Genomic DNA, 6,791 nt, shown 5'->3' on the forward strand with positions numbered 1-6,791 from the left:
AAGCAGAAACTAACACACCATTGTAAAGCAATTATACTCCAATAAAGATGTTAAAAAAAAACAACCCGATGCAGCCAAAATAAATTAAATAAATAAATTTATTTTTTGAAAAAGTACACGCACATACATGTTCTTATCGGCACTATTTATAGTAGCCAGCGCAAATGTCCATCGGTGGGTGAATAGACAAAATGTTGTGTATCCCTATGATGGAATATTGTTCAGCCATAAAAAGGAGTAAAATATTGATACATGCTCTGACATGGATAAAGAAGCCAGACACAAAAGGTCATGTATGGTATGTCTGCATTTATATGAACTATCCAGAATAGCTAAATCCAGAGATGGAACACAGACTGGAGGTGGCCAGGGGCTGGGGGTGGGGGAATTACTGCTTAATGGTAAGGGGGTTTCCTCTGGAGTGATAGAAATGTTTGGGAACTAGATAGAGGTGGCAGTTACATAACACTGTGAATGTAGTAAATGATACTGAATTGTTCACTTTAAATGATTGGCTGAAAAAAATAAATAAATAAGGCTCTCTCTTGTCACTCCCCCCCCCACCAAAAAAATTAAAATTCTGTTTAACAAAAAATACTGTTAGGAAAAGGAAAAGGTGAACCACAAGTTCACCGGATACTCCCTGCTTTTCTGACCCTGGGGAAGCTGGGGCAGATGAAGGAGACTGCTGCTACCGCAGGAGAAGTGAAGGCTTCCAGTTACCAAAGATATCTAGATTGGGCAGTTTAGGAAGACTCCAAGCCCCCATTTCATGGGAACAGCACTTACTTCAGGGACAGGATGTCCAGACTGTCCTGTCCTGTCCTTTTCTGTCCCACCCCACCTTAGCACTGCCCTAGCACTCCCAGAGCCTAACTTTTCTTAGGTTCTGGACAGATGCCAACAGATCAAATTTTTCCCATGAAATGTGGGTCCATGCCCTTGGAGATCCGACTCCTATTACCTAGTGTATTTCTGAGAAATTGCAAATTCATGTGCATATGTGGGTTTTCACTTATGCCTGCATGTGTGTTTCTATGTGCCTGTTGTGTCTCTGTGGCACACCTGCTTGCTACTCAAGGCGTGGTCCACAGACCAACAGCGTTGGCGTACCAGAGAGTTGGAGAAATACAGCATCTCTGGCCCCATCTAAGACCTACTGAATCAGAACATGCATTTTATGATTCTCATGCACAGTCAAGTTTGACAGATGTGGCATACCTGTTTGTAGCTGCCCAGGAGAGCTTACACTTTATTTAGGAGAGAGGGTCAGTACTCATAGGATGGGTGCATTGGATTGCAGATCTGTATGTTTACAAGCACACCGATGCGTGTCTTTACATGTGTGATGAGGGGAGTATTTCCTGAGGGCTGACTATATTCCAGGCACCCTGTAAATTCTTAACACAATCATCTGTATCCTCTGTCTCATTTGATTTTTTGAAGGCCTTGGGAGAAGCAGAGAGTAAGGATGATTTTTGTTGAAAGCCTTAAAAATACCCAAATGCTTTGACTTGATACATTCCACCTCTAGGCATCTGACCCAGCAGAGAAATCTGAATTAAAGAAAACCTGATTTATGCACAAGGATTTACATATACACATAATCTATAAAAGAAATCAAGAACTGGAAATGACTGGTTTGTCCAGCGGAGTTACAGAAATGATGACAAAGCCTTGCAGTGGACAACAATGTAGTCATTAGCTGAGTTCAGCTAAACAATTGTTTCCTGAGTGGCCTTTCCCAGCCAAGCGCAAGTTGTACCTGAGGTTGATAGAGCTGACGCCCCCGCTCTCATGAAGGTCAAGATATTGATGCAGTTTGTACGACATCGGGAAATTGTGTTATAACGTAAACTAGAAAAGAGGGTATGAAATTACATATACAGTGTAATCACAGTCAAGGAAAAAACGCACTTGAATCAGAAAGAACAAGCCACACCTTCCCTCTAGACAAAGCGTGGGGAGGAGGCAAGAGGCCCGCCTGAGACTTCGGGCGAGCCTGGACTCGTGGTCCTGTGAAAGCCTTGGCTTGTCTTCTGTATAAAGTGTTTCTTATTCCGCATAGATTGCAAGAGCCACAGTTCAAAAGGAACAAAAGGGCTGCTTTGTGAAATAACGTCAATGCTTGGCTGGGAGGATGGCTTTGCAAATTACCGGCAGTTTTGGAAAATGTTTCTCTTTGTGTAGATTTAGACTGTACCCGATCTGAGAATTGTTTATCCTTCAGTCTGTCTCTCATCTCATCCACCCAATAGTCACCTGACCTGCGGACAAATAAAGAAAATTATCTGCAATTCACAGCAGGTGTACTAACCATGTTGTGTCAATGCCCACTCTGGATTATTTTGGGAAACATGGAATGCCAAAGACCTCACCAGACCATCCTGCTGTATTCTTCCCTTACCTCCAGCAAGGGTTATTCCAGACTAAGGACCCCAGGCTCAGGGAAATACAGTCCAGCCCATGTATCACCTTGCAGCAGGGGGAGGAGGCCAAGCCCTGAAAGGAGATAAACTCCTAGGTTACACACATGCTGAAGAAGCGGTGATAGGGTTTTTTTTTTCTACTTCTCCAATTTTTTGACAATGATCACTTTTAAAAAATGAAACTCTTATCAATGAGTTTAAAAATATTTAAGGAGTCCAGAAATTCCTTGTTTCTCCAATTCTTTTTTAAAGACTTAACGTTTTTAGACCAGTTTCAGGTTCACAGCAAAATTAGCAAGGTAGAGAGGCTTCCCATACACCCCCTGCCACCACACATGCATAGTCTCCCCTATTACCAACACCCCTCACTAGAGTGGCGCACCTGTTACAGTCAATGAATCTACACTGACACATCATAATCACCCAAAGTCCATCATTTACAGTAGGGTTCCCTCCTGGTGTTGTACATTCCATGGGTTTGGACAAATGTATACTGACATATATCCATCCTTATAATATTATACAGAGTATTCACTGCCCTAAAAATCCTCTGTGCTCTGCCTATTCAGCTCCCCCTTCCCAATCTCTGGCAACCACTGATCTTTTTACTGTCTCCGTAGTTTTGCCTTTTCCAGAACGTCACATAGCTGGAATCACACAGCATTTAGCCTTTTCAGATTGGTTTCTTTCACTCAGTAATTCATATGTGTTTAAGTTTCCTCCATGTCTTTCCATGGCTTGATAGCTTATTTCTTTTTAGAGCCAAATAATATTCCATTGTCTGGATGCACCACAATTTATTTATCCATTCGTTTACTGAAGAACATTTTGGTTGCATGCAAGTTTTGGCAGTTATGAATAAAGCTGTTATACATATCTGTGTGCAGTTTTTTGTGTAGACATGTTTCCTACTCCTTTGGATAAATGCCAAGGAGCATGATTGCTGGATTGTGTGGTAAGTGTATGTTTAGTTTTGTAAGAAACTACCAAATTGTCTTCCAAAGTGGCTGTACAATTTTGCATTCCCACCAGTGATGTATGGGAGTTCCTGTTGCTCCACATCCTCGTCAGCATTTGGTGTTGTCAGTGTTCCAGATTTTGGTCATTCTAATAGGTGTGTAGTGGTATCTCATTGTTTTTCCTATTTGCATTTCCCTGATGATATGCGAGGTGGAGCATCTTTTCATATGCTTATTTGCCATCTGTCTTCTTTGGTGAGGTGTCTGTTAAGGTCTTTGGCCCATTTTTATTTTATTTTTTTTAAATTAAATTTAGGTATTTATTTTTGGCTGCTTTGGGTCTTTGTTGCTGCATGCGGGCTTTCTCTAGTTACGGTGAGCAGGGGCTACTCTTCCTTGCGGTACGCAGGCTTCTCATTGTGGTGGCTTCTCTTGTTGCAGAGCACAGGCTCTAGGCGCGCTGGATTCAGTAGTTGTGGTGTGTGGGCTCAGTAGTCGTGGCTCACAGGCTCTAGAGCACAGGCTCAGCAGTTGTGGTGCACGGGCTTAGTTGCCCTGAGGCATGTGAGATCGTCCCAGACCAGGGCTCGAACCCATGTCCCCTGCACTGGCAGGCGAATTCTTAACCACTGCGCCACCAGGGAAGTCCGGCACATTTTTAAAGTGAGTTGCTTGTTTATTTTCTTATTGTTGAGTTTTAAGAGTCCTTTGTTTATTTTGGATAACAGTCCTTTATCATGTGTGTTTTTTTGCAAACATTTGTTCCCAGTCTGTGGCTTGTCTTCTCATTCTCTTAACATTGTCTTTTGCAGAGCAGTTTTTCATATTAATAATTTTTTTTGGCAATGATTATCTTGTATAATCTTCCTTAGGTCACATTTCCCGGGAAACGGTCTTAGGGGCAGATGTTTATGTGTAGGAGGTTTTCTGGGGAGTATTCTGAGAAGCAACACCTGTGAGAAGTAGGAGAAACACAGCTGGGGAGAAGAAGAAGTGGAATTGTGATTCATTGCAACAAGGCTCAGCCAATCCCCTGGGGAGCTCTGGAGCTGGGAGGGCCCTTCAGAGGTGCGCCTAATCAAACTATGGAGCTGAGCCTTTGTACCCCAACATCAGCCAGTCTGTGGATACAGGTTGCCCCTGGGAATGGGGTGTAACCTTGGTTGAAACAGCTCACTATGGCCCAGGGAAATTCCCAGGGAGGGACTCAGCTCTCAGTGTCAGCAGCCAGCAACTCCCCAGCAACTGATGGCGTGAGTGCCTTCATCCTAAAGGGATCTGACAGCCCACTACAGTATCCACTATGTAATCTGAAAAAAAGTAAACTCGAAATAAAGAGAAAGAATATGGGGCTTGGAGATAAAGATATTGAGATCTACCAGTGACTTACTCTATGATCTTGGGCACATCTTTTCTTTGGGTCCATCTTTTCTTTGGGCCTAAGTTTTCCCATCTCTACACTGAGACGGTGTTATTAGACTCATTGGGACCCTCATAAGTCGCAATCACCAGGTAAGGAGGTGCCCTGGAAGCTGACCACAACAGCTGGAGAAGATGAGGCTGAAAGCTAAAGAGGGGAACCTGTAGACACAGGGAGTTCATCAAACGCAAGGAAGTGGCCCATCCCACTGGGGCTTTCCCTCAAAGGTGCTTCTATGAATCATTAATTCGTAAAACAGCAGAACAAAGTGGAATCTTAAAGGTCAACTGGATCATCCCTCTATTATACAAAGGAGTCAAGGAACATGGCCAATGTCACAGGATGAGTCAGCAGCAAAATTGGGAATCAACCTCTGTTCCCGAAACCTGGTCAAGTGGTTTCTCAACACCCACATTGCCTGTTCTTTGAGAGACTGAGTCAAGGCTTGTTTTGGTTCGAAGTAAGAGATACTCCCTCAAGCTAACTTCCCTGAAAGAAGAGCTATTTGAAGAGTCAGGATGAAAGAAAATCCCCCCATCCCCCAATCTTCTTAAAAAGGGAGAAACCAAAGGACTGGGAAGAAGCGATTTGGAGAAACCAAAGGACTAGGAAGAAGCGATTTGAGCACAGAACTTCGTCAATCAGTGAAGGATGGGTTCAAAACTCACCAAGAGGATCGGAAGGGCAGACGCTCTTTTAAAACAATAAGGCAGAATTAATGGACCACATGCAATAAGATTGGATTCCTCCATATAGACATTGGGAGGGTCTCAGAGAAAAATTAACTTTGTCGTCCAAATATTTGATTTTAGATAAGCTAGTTGACAGTAAGTTCTAGCCAGAGTGGAAGACTGCTGGGAGACCTTACTGTTCACAAGAGCTTTTCGATTCTTCTCATTCTCAACACCATGTCTCAGTTCCCTCCCCGTGCCAGGGATGGCTGAGCCCAGGGTTCCTCCCTTTCCATTTCTACAGAGACCAAAGCCTCTAACTTCTTTAGGAGTTGCCCAAGATATGGGCATAGACCTGGGAGTCTAATTGTTCTTTGTACAGATATTAAAACAGCACACCCGCCTTGAAACAATCTCCCTCTCTTTCCCACTCTTAATTTCAGAGCCTTTTAAACATTCTGCAGGGCTTCCCATAAATATCTCCTGCTGCAAACCATTAGCTTTCACCTTTCTCCAATTTAAGAATTTGATTTCCAGTTCTATATTGTAGCCAGTGGGTACAAATGATTTCTAGTTTCATCCAAGATGGTTTTTGAGTTTTCGTTTTTTTGCTCTCCATGTTGTTGGGTGTGGCTTTTGGAAGAAAAAAAAGAGAAAGGTTTTTTTGTTTGTTTTGTTTTTTTTGAGAAAGATTTGTTTTATCCTAGAAGTACCTAGAGTGGGGACATTATATATTCATTTTGTTTTCAAGTAGTAAATCCTTTTTTATTAATTAATTTTTTATTAGAGAATAGTTGATTTACAATGTTGTGTTAGTTTCTGCTGTACAGCAAAGTCAGTTATATCAATACATACACATATATCCACTCTTTTTTACATTCTATTCCCATATAGGTCTTTACAGAGTATTGAATAGAGTTCCCTGTGCTATACAGTAGGTTCTTATTAGTTATCTATTTTATATACAGTAGTGTGTATATGTCAGTCCCAACCTCCCAACTTATCCCTCCCCCACCCTTTCCCGCTTAGTAACCGTAATTTTGTTTCCTACTTCTGTGACTCAACTTCTGTTTTGTAAATAAGTTTGTTTGTACCCTTTTCTTAGATTCCACATATAAGCGATATCATATGATATTTGTCTTTGTCTGACTTACTTCACTCAGTATGACAATCTCTAGGTCCATCCATGTTGCTGCAAATGGCATTATTTCGTTCAAGTATTAAATCTTGAAGATAAATCATCACTTTCCATAGTCAGCACTACCAGTCCCTTTTTTTTTTTTTTTTTTTTTTTTTGCAGTACGCGGGCCTC

This window comes from Physeter macrocephalus, chromosome 14, assembly GCF_002837175.3.
Source record: "Physeter macrocephalus isolate SW-GA chromosome 14, ASM283717v5, whole genome shotgun sequence".
In the NCBI taxonomy this organism is placed as follows: domain Eukaryota; kingdom Metazoa; phylum Chordata; class Mammalia; order Artiodactyla; family Physeteridae; genus Physeter; species Physeter macrocephalus.